The sequence below is a fragment of the Apium graveolens genome, chromosome 3, assembly GCF_009905375.1.
Source record: "Apium graveolens cultivar Ventura chromosome 3, ASM990537v1, whole genome shotgun sequence".
Taxonomy (NCBI): domain Eukaryota; kingdom Viridiplantae; phylum Streptophyta; class Magnoliopsida; order Apiales; family Apiaceae; genus Apium; species Apium graveolens.
In genome coordinates, this window is record NC_133649.1 from 144,610,989 (window position 1) to 144,627,447 (window position 16,459).

General features: G+C 35.9%; 1 non-coding gene across 1 annotated transcript; it reads right to left on the bottom strand.

Moving 5' to 3' along the window:
* Positions 1-15,295: 15,295 nt before the first annotated feature.
* LOC141715956 (small nucleolar RNA R71) lies at positions 15,296-15,402 on the bottom strand. The gene has a single exon (XR_012572694.1). It is a non-coding gene; the product is annotated as a small nucleolar RNA R71 (small nucleolar RNA).
* Between the last annotated feature and the right edge of the window lie 1,057 nt (positions 15,403-16,459).

Sequence of the window (16,459 nt, forward strand, 5' to 3'; positions counted from 1 at the left end):
ATCTTGCGAGACTGTCATTCTACTGTGTATGGTGGACATTATGGTGGAGAGAAGACAGCACCTCGTATCCTTCAAGCATGATTCTTCAGGCCTACTTTGTTTAAGGATGCTCATCAGTTCCTTTCGAGATATGATCGCTGCCAATGAGTTGGTAATATATCCAAGAGAGACGAGATGCCTCTTAATGTGATGCTCGAAGTTGAGATTTTTGATGTTTGGGGAATCGACTTCATGGGGCCATTTGTCTCATCCTGCAATAATCAATATATTCTGTTGGCGGTGGATTATGTGTCCAAATGGGTCGAGGTGAAAGTGTTACCAACCAATGATGCGAATGTGGTGATTAACTTCCTTCAGAAGCAGATATTCACGCGTTTTGGCACTCCACGAGTTATAATCAGTGATGAGGGATCACATTTCTGCAATCACAATTTCACTGCATTGATGGAAAAGTATCACGTGAATCATCGTATTACCACAGCCTACCATCCTCAAACTAATGGGCAAGCTGAAGTGTCTAATCGGGAGATTAAACGTATCTTGGAGAAGGTGGTGAGTCCATCAAGAAAAGATTGGTCTTTGAAGCTAGATGAAGCTGTTTGGGCATATAGAACATCATTTTAGACTCTTCTTGGTATGTCTCATTTCCAGTTGGTGTATGGGAAGGCGTGTCATTTGCCTGCGGAGTTGGAGCATAAAGCATATTGGGCTTTGAAGAAACTAAATATTGACTTGGAAGCTGCTGGAGAGAAAAGAATCCTTCAACTAAATGAACTCGAGGAGTTTCGACCTCAGGCTATGAGAATAACAAAGTGTACAAGGAGAAAGTCAAGAGATGGCATGATAAAAGATTAGTGCGCAAGTCTTTTATGCCCGGTCAGAAGGTTCTATTGTACAACTCTCGTCTCCAACTTTTTTCGGGAAAACTTAAGTCGAGGTGGTCAGGGCCATTCACGGTCAAAACTGTGTTTCCACATGGAGCTGTGGAGATTTTTGATACGTATCAAGACCAAGCATTCAAGGTGAATGGGAAGAGATTAAAGCATTACTATGGAGATACGGCGAACCGCGAGGTGGTGAGTGCCGTTCTTTTAATAACGTGAATCCGAGATTTCACGTCAAGCTAGAGACGAAAAACAAGCGCTTCGTGGGAGGCAACCCATGTGTGTTGTATGGTAGATTCGTCAAGAGAAAATGAAAAAAAATAGAAAAAAATAGAAAAAAGGCAAAAAAATCAGTTTTCCGGAAAGCTGGCGCGCGCCCACGCGGTGAGGCTGGGCAGCCGCGCGAAGGCTTTGGAAAAAGAAAAAAAAGCTGAAAAATAGGAAAAAAATCAGGAAAAAAACCCCAAAACAAACCCACCCGAATTTTAACTTTTTTCTACCCTAATTCTTATTTCTACACAATCCTAACCCAAACTAATCTCTACTCTATATATATACATACATCCTACATACATATCTATCATACATCTTCTTATTCTCTCAAAACCCTAACTTCTCATATTCATTACTTACACACCAAATCTCTACTATTATTCTCATGGCACCCAAAAGATCGAGAGTCGTTTTGAGTAGCAGCTCTAGTCACTCATCAGATTCGAGTGGTAGTGGAGCGGTGGCTAGATTTTCTTCTCTAGATGTACACGCTGAGTTTAATCGATTAATGTCCAAATCAATTGTGAAGGAGAGGGGGTTCTTACCCACTGTGAGGGATGGAAAACTCTTGGAGATGATTACTGAGATGGGATTGCAAACTTTTTGTGAGGTACCCGTTGCAGTCTCGATAAGTATTGTTCGGGAGTTTTATGCAAATGCAAGGGCGGATAAGAATGGGTTTTCTGTGGTATGTTTTTTGACTGTAGATTACACACCGACGGCTATTCGTAGGGCTATCAATCAACCAGCGAGAAAGCCGATGCATAAGGATTGGATCCAAAAGACAAGGGAGGATTTTGATCTTGATCATATTGTGGCTGAGTTGTGTGTTCCAGGAACACAGTGTAAGTGCAAGAAGAGCACGGATGAGTCGCTCACTTTTCTGGCTACATGCAGGAACATGTATGCTCGAGCATGGAATGCTTTTGTGTGTGCGAATATTATGCCTTCTTCGCATCAGAATGATGTTACTAATGATTGTGCTATTTTACTTTGGGGGATCTTGAATGAGGAGTATATGGATCTCGGCCATGTGATATATCAGAATATGCTGCGGTTTTTGAAAACCAAGACATCGCGGGAGATTCCTCATGCCTCGATTGTGACGAAGCTTTATATTTCGCTGGGTGTTCGTTGGCCCGAGTTGGAGCAGTTGCAGATGCCGAGCGCTCCTATTGATAGCTCCACGATCTCAGCGATGCAAGAATGGTATGGTGGAAAAGCGGATGAGAAGGGTCTGGGTTACAGTTATGTTAATTTGCCCGGTGGCTAGCCAGCCGATCAGACTTATGCTGGTGGTTCTTCTCCGGCTAGGCGTGTAGCTTGGAGAGCCGCTCGAGGAGAGGCTAGTTCTTCACGTGCTCAGCAGGAGGAAATGGATGATTCTGGGCTTGGTGATGCGCAGTTTCGGAGATTGGCTAGGTGCATAGATGCGATGCATGACATACACAGTCGTTTTGCGGCCAACTTGACACAGGCTTTGGGCGCTGCTTTCCGAGCCACGGGTGTTGAGGTTGATTAGACGGTGTTTTGTGCTGATTCTGTATATCCACCTCCTGATACTCCATCCGAGGAGGGTGATTATTCCACTACACCATAAAATGCCTACTGTAACACCAAAAAAATGTTGCATTATGGGGTAAATCTGTTGCTCTTGCCCCACTTTAAGCTAAGGTAACATTTTCTTAAAGATAGGTTTTTCCATGTTGCCTTAGGGGTCTAAGGTAACATCTTTGGTGCCTAAGGCAACATTGTGCTTTAACTTGTTTATATGTTTCCTTATCTTGCTAATGCAACAGAAAGAGAGATCAGTTGTAACTTGTTTTTATGTTACCTTAGAGTTTTAAAATGTTTTTAAAAAGTGGGCCCCACGGGGGGGCCCACTAGCTGACATGGCAAGTGTGGGACCCATAGTGCTGAGTTGTCTTGATGACGTGGCAAGTGAGCCCATAGATCATAATATAACACTTTAAAAAGCTGTTGTAACACTATAACTAGCCTAATGAAATGTTTTAAATATACTATGGTAATAGTTTAACAGGCTATTGTAACACTTTAGCACAAAAAAATTGAAATGCTTATTCTGTAAACTGAAGAATCCCAATTATACAAATTCATAACTGCAAAAAATGCATCCAACCCAAACATTAAACTAGTTCACATTCTTTACTTAACAACAACCAAAAATTATAAATTTTAAAAAGTACTACTTGAAGTTAATGTTTGAATTTGCTTCACTTTCTCCTCGACTCCACCATCCGGACCTTTCCCTTGCAGAGAAGAGTTTTCTTTTAGGTGAGAAGCCAAAAATATCATGAAGACTTCGTTGTCCTGTTTCCATGAAAGTACTTTGTAATAAGAACCTTTAATCATTTATAACTCAACAGAACAGCCAACAAAATCACCTGCAAGAAAATGCAAGAAAATCACCTGCAAAAAAATGCTTCAGAATATTGAGCTCAAGGCAAACAGAAATGAGGTCTGAGAAAATATAGAGATTAACAGATCAAGAAACCTCCATCAAGAAGCAAAAGATGAACCTGTATCAGTTGAGACTAGGTCGTTGTGTTTAAGGACTCTCCACCAATCTTTATTGATGTCTCTGGACTATAACCATCCTGGTTAATCAAACCACATATCAATAAATCAGCCTTTACTCACTTAAAAGAATAAAGAGATAAAGAAGTGGTAAATAAAAAACCTCTAGATAGTCCAATATATCACGGAATGTGTTGCGCTGATTTTTGAGATCTTTCTTTGCAGAACCTTTCAGCTAATGTTTATGCATATGGTACGTGTTTAGATAAAGAAGTGTACGACTATTAAATTATTGATTGACAAAATGAAATTAGCAAGTTTAATACTAAACAATTAAATAATCAACATTTTATGACCACTAGTGTAATTAACAGCACAAACTAAAAAAGATAACTTATTTCTTATAATTAACAGCAAACTATAGTACAACATTAATCCACAAACTAAAAAAGATAACTTATTTCTTATAATTAGCAGCAAACTTATAGTACAAATGATATAGGCAAAGCAGATATTCTTTAAAGTAAATGCTATTTGCTTGTGGGAGTTCAGGAAGAATCAGTTTTTGGCAGCAAATTACAGTTGAATCAATCAACATATAAAGGCTAACAGGTAAGTCAGTTTTTCTTACACATCAACCAAACCAGGCATTACAACAGCCTCCCATCCTTCAGAATAATATTAACTTGCTTTGTTTTCTCTTTTGATAAAAAGAACTCTCACAATCTGCGCAAACATGAAAAGACAGGGGGAGAACACAAGGCTCATGACTTTTTGATGCATAAGAAGCATGCAGGAGATAACTGTAACATGCAGAAATGACTTATTTAATAGTCTGTACGACTGTACCGAGTAAATAAGATCATCACATAACAATTACTAACATTCACTGGTTTGTTGTAAATTAAAAAGTCACTGTTAAGTCCAGCTCCTGAAGTGATTAAAAAGAAGTCATTTTTTTCTTCCTAATACTACACAGATGTTGCATCAACTTAAGTATATGCCTAACATACACATGCACCCTGAACAAATTTAACTTAACCAGTTTTGTAAGGCATATACCAGAATCTTGGATGGTTTCTAATATATATTCCCCTTACAGTGGAGTAGTAGTGACTATAATTCCCAAGTTGTGTGCTTTAAAATTTTGATCTTGCACACATCTTAGGCAATATTTTTTAAGAACACATGTGAGAGCCTGATTCATACTTAGCTGACACATGTGAGGCAATAATTTTGATCTTGCACACATCTTAGCTGACATGGCAAGTATGGGACCACATGTGAGAACAATCAGTTGATCAATATATGTAATTTTATAAATTAAATTTATTACATAACATATAACAACTCTATCTTTTAAGATCAGCTAGTAGAATGCAACGTACACAAGTTTGCCAAGACATGATTTCTCGAAGTTTATGTTAATTGTTGGAATAGAAAAAACAAAAAAAAAGTATTTTTCAAAGCTGACCTGCACCAGAAATAATCCCCTGTGGAGTTACAATAAGCTTGTTGGCTATCCAGTAGTGGTCATGAGGAAGGAGGCTGCGATCTCTCAGAGAGGGCTGCTGAATAGAAGTTAAATATCTTCAGTATAGTATGAAAATGCACAAGATAGAGCAACTCAAACTGCTAAGCTACATTGCTACCATGGCAGGATGGTCAGACCTACACCTACTAGGTCAATAGATTTGCCACCATGTTGATATGAACAATTTGCAGGGTGCCCTCCAAATATTAACATGGAGTATTATATAATAACATGTATAAAGTAGTATACACGAAACTGCCTTTAACAGATAATACATGGGCAGATTAGCACGAAACTGCCTTGAACGGGAACAAATTAGCACGAAAATAACAAAGGGAATAATAGACAACAATTAATCTCAAGTGCAGCAACAGTCAAAGTTAAAAAAATCCACTTACTGCCTCATAATGTAGGAAAGGTAAATGTTGGATCAACCAATAATCACAGAAATGGCAAGTTTTCTAGAGTTAAATTGTTAAACATTAATCTAGCATTCAGAAATAACCAACCCTTTTCAAATCATTGGACTTCTGAGAGTTACTTCCCTGTCCATCCCAAAATTCTAAAGATAAATAATTACATTATTAATTTCTTCATTCTGCATTAGATCGTATTATTACTATTTATGAGACAAACCGAACCTATGTCAAATAACAAAAACATCAACACACACAACACGGTATGGTTTACTCCACAGTACTACGTCTACATAACATCCATTTTACTAGCTTTTGGATAGGTTCAGGATAATATTATAACGTCATACACAACATATCACTCGATCAAAACTTACAAAAACTTTAAATCAACAAAACCCGTAACAGAACAAGCAATCACAATTAAGCAAGCATCCCATTTCAATAAACATACAACATAGCTAAACTAAAATTAAAATATACTTATTTCGTATAATTCTTAAGCTCATGTATCTCCTTTCCACTTTCCTCAACAAATTTCGACACTTCCGCTTTAAAACTCTCAATTTCCTTCATTTCAGACGCAAAAAACCTCTCCTTCTCTTTATCCAACTCCTCCAGCTCTTCACTCTTCAAAACCGTAGTTTTCGACAAAATGAGTTATAACCAAATGACTTCAATAAGTGCATCTCAGCCAACAACTATAACAATGTTATTACGAGAAACAGCTAAATCGACAAATACAAAAAACCAAAAACAACCTGAATTGTTGCGAAATGTCTGTATATTCAGAATCGAGGAGATCAATTCAAGATTTAATCGACAAAATAACGAAATACTTAGAAGCAATCTATTGTTGGAGATTCAAACACCGATGATCGGCTAATTGAATTGAAGAGATTATGGAAGCTAACAGTTGAGATATGAGAGAGAGATGAGTGTACTCGAAATTTGAGCGGCCGTCGGATACAAGAACCAGAGAGATGGTTGGAGTTTGAGATTTGAGAGAGGATTGTGTGAGTTTAGGGTTATTGAAAATTTGGGCGGCCTTTTACCCAAAATTTGGGCGGTCTTTTAGTTAAAATTTTTGCCCCGTTTTACAAAAATTTTACTGCCCAAAAAGTTTTATAAAATATTTTATGTTTTATTTTTTTAATAAATAAAAATTCAGTTATTATTTTACAAAAAAAATTATTACTTATTTATATTTTTTTATTTTTAAGAATTCGTATATATATACATATATATATTATTTTTAAAACTTTTATATTAATGCTTATCTTAAAACACGAGAAATTTAAATTATTTTTAATTTTTATTACTTTCAAAGTTCAATTTTTTAGTTTTTTTAATTTACTACTTTTAAAAGTTCCTATTTAAAATTTCATTAAATATTTATTATATCCACATGTAACTCATTTATTAAATTTGTATATCACCTTAAGTATTCTTATAAAATTAAGATTTAATTTTAAAAAATATTATATTAATACTCTAATGTAACATTTTGACAAGAATGTTACAAGCTGCAACACTTTTTACCTAGTGCAACATCACGTTTTTGGCTAAGGTAACACAAAAAATGCAATGTTAGATTAGCTCATGAGTATCATATCTAGGATAAAATATTAGGTAATATTCTTGAAGAGGGGCGTTGCGATAGGCCATCTATGGCGTAGTGTTCTGGTAACTAGGTATGCCTGAAATCCTTATTATTACCTTCAATGGGAACATTGAAAATTTTAAGTTTGGGGGTGATAATGTAAAGATTAGTTGTGTGTGTATATATAGATTCATGTTGCATATATAGTTGTATTTCATTCATATTTTTGCATGATTGTTCATATAGGACATTTTTGTTGTGTTTTTATGTGAGTCCATGTAGTTGCATGTGCATGCATATAACATGATCCCTTAGGTTGAACTATTTCTGATTGATAAGTTGATGTTAATTTGAGTGTGGTGATGACGAATAGAGGGTTGTTTAAGTCTAGGGAAAAACTTGGATTTTATTGCTAGTTGTGAATAAAGCTAGGCATCAAATGGCTAGTAGTCGGCTCATAATTTATGAGTAGTCTAGGGTTGAATGAGATGGAGCGAAACGCAATCATTCAGAAATTGTTGAAAAAAGAGAAAGAAAAAAAAAGACAAAAAAAAATATGTGTTATGCATAATTGATCATGAGTGAGCTCTTTAATACTCGAGCTATTAAGTTCTAGGGGACTTTGTGCCTAGTGACCTAAGGTTTTTATAGTCTGGGATCCGCTAACCTAACACTTGCTACATGGGTATTATTGTATAAGTCTTGTGGGACCTCATTCATTGCACGGTCAAATAAGCATCTCTGTTATGTGTTCAATGATAGTGTGAATCCTTGTATAACTCTAGTAGGAAGGAGGTGTTGTGAGTCATTATGCATTTAGCGTCTATTCTATTTATAAACTTGTGATTGTTTTGATGATAGATAAGTTATCGTTATTGATCTAGTATCGAGAGTATATATCTTAAGCATCCACACACGCACATTTCTGGTTTGTGAGTCAGTTTGTGGGATTTATTCGAACTCTATTAAAAGTCATTGCATTCTTAGAGGCATTCATTTGTTGGTTGGTTATGGTTATTCTGAGGGGATCGATTGTATTATTATTTAGTTGCATTCACATAGTTGCATTCATGCATTAGTTCTTCTTTAGTTTTTCAGTCTGATTATGCTTGAGGACAAGCATCGATTCAAGTTTGGGGGTGTGATAAGTGGATTTTATATCTACTTGGAATGCTTCATTACAGGCTTATGTTGGTGTTTTGGACTCAAGTTATTGGTATTTTTGATGTGTTTTTGTGTTTTTGTATTACAGGCATTAGTTGGATGAATAAATGAGTTTTTCAAGGAAATATGCTGAAAGGAGTTCAGAATCTGAAGTCAAGACCATTCTTATATTGAAGAGCATCTTGATAGCTTCGCGTGGACTATTGGATCGCCAAATTCTGACAAACGGAGCTCAAAATATTGCAAAAATAAGAATTGTGGAAGTTCAAGTCCAGGAAGCCCGCGCGGCCGCGCGGGGCGCCAAGTACCGCGCGCCCGCGCTAGAGTCCGAGCCAGGATCCTGTTTTGACTTGAATTCAAAGATTTAGCGAGCCCAGGTCATCCAGAAGCCTATATATATAAATAAAAAGATGTTTTTAATAACAAGGAGACCAGGGGGAGCAATACGAAGACCTAGAGAGCACAAGACGGCTACGGAGAAGAAGACTTTTATATTCTTCATTATAGTTGTACTTGAGATGCTTGTTTTCGATTTGTCTTTAAACCCTAGTACTTTTATCTTGTTTGTTATCATGTTTTCATTGGAACCCATGGTGACGATGAGTGCGATCATGAACTAATCGTTGTCATGGGGTTCTAGCGGATTTATCTATGGATTTCAGTAGTTAATTGTTTTAAATCCTTTGTGTGTGGTGATTTATGATTTCCTAGTTTGGCTGTGCTTATTCGTCTTTGATGCGTAGCGAACATCTAAGCTTGTTTGTTAATCTCTATTGAAGCGTCAGTGAATATAGAGGTTTAAAACTTGTCATGCTAGCATAGGTTTATGTATGAATTGACATGCATAATTCGTGGGTAATTTTAACCATCTTATTCACCCTATGTAATCACGATAGATAACTTGCTTTTAACCCGTTATGTTTCCAATATTTATAGACATATAGGGACTAAGCATAATTGGTGTCTATTCAACTTCCATCTTAATTGTGGATGTTTGATAGTAAGGTATACGTATAACGAAAGTTAGCATATATTAGGTTCGTGTTATCTCATTAGTTGTCATCACCATCACATGTTAAGGTTAAAGACATAATGTTGAATAAAGTATTTAATGAAGTTAGAATCCCATGTTTATTCACATATAAGTAATTCAATCTTAATTCTCTTAGTTAATATTAATTAGTATAATCTCTTAGTTAAATAAAAACTCAGTTTATTACTTGTCTTAGCATTGAACGATAACCATACATTGTTGCATAAGTGCATAATTTGAACTTAACATAATCTGATTCTCTGTAGGAACGAACTCGACTTAAATCTTATACTACTTGTGATCATGTGCGTTTACGTGTATTTTCGTGTGTGTTTTAGTGCGAACACCACTCGTCCTTGAGGGAAGCACAATTATTAACATCTGAAATTCGATTTTTTGACAATTCATTGGTGAGAGCACAATCTACAGTTGGGGACTCTTCCCTTAATTACGCATCCCTTGAGGTTGGAGACCGTTCTTTGGATCGGTAGTTCGGTAATTGGGATATCCTTCATGAGAGATTAGTCCCTCAAATATTGAGGTTTGACTGTGATGGTATCTTAACGGTGGATGTGACGTTGTACATCACAGCAGGTGGTTTCTCAGTGCTTCTTCATGCTCTCATGGTTATCGTTTCTTCCCCACATATGTCACCAAATATTATTGATAAAAAACATAAATTTATTTATCATGCGTATTTAATGTTAGAGTTTGATAAGCTTCGAGCTTTTATGGTCGCGCTAGTGTTTTGTGGCTTAAATATGCCCTCACAAGATGCCTACGTACCTTGGTGTATACCAAGGACGTAGTGACTTTGATTTCCATCGAGGACTGAGTCTAAAACGTCATTCCACATAATGGCCTCGTGGCTTGTAGGATGCCTTCACGGCTTCGTGATGCTTAGAGTTGTGCTCTATGATGTGATTTCATGGTGGTGACATATGGAGCTCTTGTCCAAAACATTTCTCTTAAATTTGAGGGGGTAAGACCCTTTATATATACGTTGAGAGTCTAGGAATTAGGGTAGAATTGGATGACTTGGTGGGCAAGTCTCCACCTCTGATTGGACTTTGGAGTCCTAGAAAGCAAAAATTAGGTTCCTTCTGAATTTAGGTTTCTTGGAGGCTAATTCTTGTAGAAGTAGTTACTTATTTGAACACTTTTATTAGGCTATTTAATTAGCCCCTTTTATTAATTAATAAATAACTAGGATTTTAGGCCTCATCAATTGCGTTGTTCTTTGGACCAAATCAGATCTAATTAATGCGACATTAACACCGCAATTAATGTTATTTTTATTCCCTAATATATATATATATATCAAAAATATATATAATTTAAATTTATTCTGCTAGTCTATAATGTGTGTATATACCTTGAATATTATATTTATACAAATTTTACATAATTGTACAAATATTTTATACATATACAAAAATATTATTTGAGTTTATTCGTAATAAATTATTCTGAAATCATCGTCAATACGATAGGTCATCAAAAAAATTCAAAAAATCTGATATTTGTCTGACATATATATGCATTCGTATTCGAGAAAAAACGGATATTATATGTATCTGAAATAAAGCCGATATTATACGTATTCGAGTCCAATAATTACAGATACAAATACAGATTTAGGCATATCTGTATCTGAATTATCCGTTTGACAGCCCTAGCGTAAAGTGATCAATTTGAGACCCCAAATTAATTGAAGGTAAATTTGATATTTCACAAATTATGTAATGATCAACTTGATATTATGGAAGTTGTATTTGAGAAATGTGAGTCGGTGTACAGATTTTTATTACATATTAGTTTTCATGTTATAAAGGTAATTCAATAGGAAAATGTTAAGTACATCATTTTGAATTTCAAAAATATCTTTCACATGCTTATGTGTTGTAGATATAACTAGTATAATAGTTCGTGCGCGGTAAATGCCCGTCTACTATCAATATCTTGGAATGTGAATAATGTAATTTTTGAAATTTCGACTTTCACATGTTTTGTTAAGAAATAAATAGTTTAGTTGGTAATAATTTAATTTAATTAAGTAGTACAAAAAATACTTATACTAGAAGTAGTTTATACTCATTTATTATTTAAATTGTTGAGTGATGGTATATCATATCATATTTATTCTTTCTTTTTTTCAAGGATTGATGATTTTTAGTTATATCAAGTATTTTAGTTGTATCAGATCTTTGAGTTAAATATGCTGATGTTTATTGTAAATTTTGTAGATGGTTTATAGTGATCGAAACTTCTTCCATGTAAAATTGAAAATGTCTCGGTCCAATTTCAGCGTTCTTGTGTTAAAGTGTCAATCTAATGTTGTTAAATTTATTGCGACGGTGTGTAGTTAGCAAATATTGGTATATCTGCTATTTATGCATGAGATGTATGTTTTAGAATCGTGTGTCACCGTATTGATGTTAGGCACGGGTCATTTTCTAGTATAAAGGCTTATGTAATGTTATTTTAATCCTTGTCAATCTTTTTTTGTGAAGAAATATTTTGCTTCACTCCTTTCATTCATACTTCAAGTGCAATTGCTATAATATATACTTGCTCGACCACTTTAAGATATATCAAATTTTCTCTAAATGAGAGTCATCCAGAGATGAGAGCATTTGCTCATCATTCAATTTAAAGCGCTAACGAGATTGATTACGACAAACATAAACTATTTCTAACTTTCGAACAAAGTTTGAACATTCTCTAATAAAATAAGACAGAGCGCAAAGCCCCAGACTGACTAGTTGGTTCGCTAACGTTAAACAAAGAGTTGAGCGTGAATTGGCGAATTCGTTATTCTGTTAACATTAGGGCCTTCTTAGAAAGGGAATTTTTCTCTTTAGTTAGGAGTGTCTTTGTCCTTTTTACTTCGTATCACTCTTTTCGTTTACTTTTTAAACATTTCTAGTACCAACTAATTTATTCAGTACATTAGTGGCTGGGTAATAATATTATTTTTTTCAAAGCGAACTTCTCTAAATTGATTAAATTTTCAAAAATGTTAAATATATAAAGCATTTTAATTTTAATGAAAGAATTATTAGGATAATTTTCGTGATTAATATTTCTATAATTAAATTAAAATAGATCAAATCAAATCATATATTTTACTATATGTATCAGTTATATTCATATATTATAAATTTAAATATGAAAACAATTTTAAACATATTTAAGTATAATATAATAATTTTAATGACAAATATTATGATTTAAGTTGTAATAACATGTAATAGTCGCTGTATATAAATATTACTCCCCCTGTCTCATTCATTTCTATGCAGTTTTTCTTCAATTCTCGACACGCATTTAAAGGTGAATATAAAGTATGCTTGCATAATTCATTTTGAAAATTTTCTTTTTCTTTGTATTCGTTGGTGAGATTGTGAAGCTGTATGAACATTAAACGTGATAACTCAATACTAGAACAAGACAGGTAAATAATACTACGTCTACACAAGAAATCAGGAAGAAATGAAGATAAGGCAAATACAAAGAATCAAAATATTAGAAGAAGGCTTGAAGTCTGTTTACAGGTCACTGAAAGAATTTCATTAATATATTCATGCCTCAGTGAAGAATTAAGGTTAAAGACTTTCAGGGTTTCAGAAGTGTTGAAGATTCAATGTAAAAGTGTCACTAGAAGATTTCAGTGGATCATCATTGATCAAAGATAGACAGTGTTTGAAGCATAGGAATCTGAAGAATTGAAGATAGAGTATAGACAAAAGTTAAAGAAGACAGCTGCACTCTTGAAGTTATACTTGATAAGTGACATTTTATATCACTTAGAACCTCTTATAATGGCTTGAATTGATGTCTTGAAATCAGTTATTTTGTGTATTTGATGCGTTTTTCTAGTGTTTTTGCATTTCAGGGTATAACTTGTGTATGTAGGAAGAATTCATCAGGAATAAGCCTAGGGAAGTGCTTGGCATTGGTTGTGGAAAGTTGGGGGCAGAACGCAGCAAAAATCATGAGCAGAATTCAGAATTTTCCAGAAGGTGCTTGGGCGCCCGCTCAGGATGCTGGGGCGGCCGCCTGGGAGCTTGGGCGTCCGCTCAGGATGCTGGGGCGGCTGCCTAGGAGCTTGGGCGCCCGCTCAGGAATCTAGGGCGGCCGCTCAGGGATGAAAATTATAATACTGAATTTTATAATCCTTATTCTGATGAACTTCTGAGACGGCTGGTTCTTGTGGGCTTCTATATAAGTAGTTCTCAGAGACGTTTCACAGGAGGGTGGTATCAAGCAAGGAGCAATGAGAGAAGGAAGAAGACCATTTTAGCATATCACAACGAAGAAGAGGAAGCATACTTTTTCTTCTGATTCTTTTATTTGTTGTATCAGTGGATGCTAGTTTTCTTTACTTTGAACCTTATTACTCTTGTGACGTACTCTGGTTTTAATAAGTATGTTTATTAGTTTATATTGTGTGTATTATCATATTTTCATATGAACCCATGGTGACGATGAGTTTTATCATGGGCTAATCGTGATCATGGGGTCATAACGGATTTACTATGGATTTCTTTAGTTAGTTGTTTAATACCTTAGTGTGTGATGATTGTATGATATCTAGCATAGGTTGCGCTTATTCATCTTATGTGCGTCGCGAACATATAAGATAGGCTGTTAATCTCTTGAGAAGCGACGGTGGATCTCGAGGTTTAGAACTTGCCATGCTAGCATAGGTTCATGTATGTGTATGCATGATTAGTGGGTAACTCTAACCGTTTTACTTGCCCTGTGTAATTATAAAGAATAACTTGTGCTTAAATCGTTATGTTGTCAAATTCTGTAGACATATAGGGTCTCAACATAATTGATGCATATTCAACATCTATCTTAATTGTGGATGTTTGGTAGAATGGTATTAGTACAACTAAAGTTGGCTTTTATCAGTTTCGTGTTGTTCGATTAATATCATCACAGTTTCATGCTAATGGTAATAACGATAACTATTGAATGAAGTAGCAATGAAGTTATGATCTCATGTGTGTTTAATATTGTTAATTCAAATGTCAATTAAGTGTTTAATTCTCGTATTTAATTGTAGTTAATAATTAGTAAATCAAATTTAAGTGTTATTGTCTTGACATTGAGAAGTAATCATACATTGTTGAGTAAGTGTTAATTGAACATAATTAGTCTGAGTCTCTGTGGGAACGAACTATAATTTATTCTATATTACTTGTGAACGCGTATACTTGCATAAATTATTAGCGCGTATTTTATGCCTAACAAGTTTTTAGCACCGCTGCCGGGGACTCGGCGTATTTGTTTAGTTTATGTACTTGCCATCAGTGGTCATTAGGACTCATTGATTAAGACATGTTACTTATTATTTCCGGTTGTGTTTCAGGTAATCTAGCGAGCGTTTATGCAAACACGTTCTCGCACTCGTAAGAGAACTTTAGATACGGCTGAGGAGACAGACTCAGTTCTTGATATTTCGGAGAAGATAGATTTTGAAGATTCGGATAAAGAGAGTGAGCAGAAAGAACCAGTAATCATGGGTGATCGTATAGTTCCAGCAGCAGATGCAGCTCTTATGGACTTTTTTCGGCCTAAAATTGATGACATTCAGTCAAGCATCCTTCATCCGGCTATTCAAGCTAACACTTTTGAAATCAAATCGGGCACTATTCAGATAGTACTTTCAAATATAATGGTGTGACTGATGAGGCTATCAAGCTGAGGCTTTTCTCATTCTCTCTGAGGGATAAAGCTAAGGACTGGTTACATTCTCAGCCAGCTGGGTCCATCATTACTTGGCAAGATCTTGCGCAAAAGTTTCTGGTAAAGTTATATCTGATGGCGAAGATTGCAGCTATGAGGAGTGCTGTTACTCAGTTTGCGCAGCAAATAATAGAATCTATATGCGAAGCTTGGGAGCGCTACAAGGAGATGTTGATAAAGTGTCCACGTCATGGTATGCCTGACTGGATGGTGATCACTGGTTTCTATAATGGTTTGGGGGCCCAATCTCGGCCCATGCTCGATGCAGCAGCTGGAGGCGCCTTGTGGGCCAAAAGCTATACTGAGGCTTATAATCTTATTGAAACTATGGTTGCAAATGAGCATCAAAACCCAACTCAAAGGATGATGTCTGGGAAGGTAGCAGGTATTCTGGAAGTCGATGCAGCTACAGCTATTGCAGCGCAGCTACAAGCGCTGTCTTTGAAGGTCGATTCTTTAGCCACCTATAGAGTCAATCAGATAGCTATGGTCTGTGAGCTTTGTGCAGGTTCTCATGCTACGGATCAGTGTTCTCTTGTTAATGAATCTGTTCAGCATGTGAACAATTATCAGTGACCGCAGCAGCCTGTGCCAGCTACTTATCATCCTAATAACAGAAATCATCCCAATTTCAGCTGGAGTAATAATCAGAATGTTGTTCAGCAACCATATCAGCAACCTATCAGTAAGCAATTTAATCCACCTGGATTCCAGCAACCACATCATTATGCTCAAAGGCAATCATATCCTCAACAAGGAGGTGCTGCTCCACTTTCTAGTGCTGATTTCGAGGAGCTCAAGCTGTTGTGCAAAAGTCATGTTGTTTCTATCAAGACCTTGGAAAATCAAATCGGTCAATTAGCCAATGTTGTGCTCAATCGTTAACCTGGCACACTTCCCAGTGATACTGAAGTGACAGGCAGGAAGGAAGTTAAGGAGCAAGTAAAGGCTGTTACTTTAAGGTCTGGAAAAGTTGCTGATACTAAAAAAGCAAAAGATGGAGAAGCTGAAGTTGTGGCTGAAGAAGAGAAGCAAAAGGAGAAAGTGGCGGAACCAAGGAAGACTACTGTTGAACACACTCTGCCTGAGGGTAATACAGGGGAAAAACAACTCTATCCTCCACCACCTTTCCCTAAGAGATTGCAACAATAAAAATTGGATAAGCAGTTCGGTAAGTTTCTGGAGGTGTTCAAGAAACTTCACATCAACATACCTTTCGTTGAGGCTCTGGAGCAAATGCCTAGTTATGCAAAA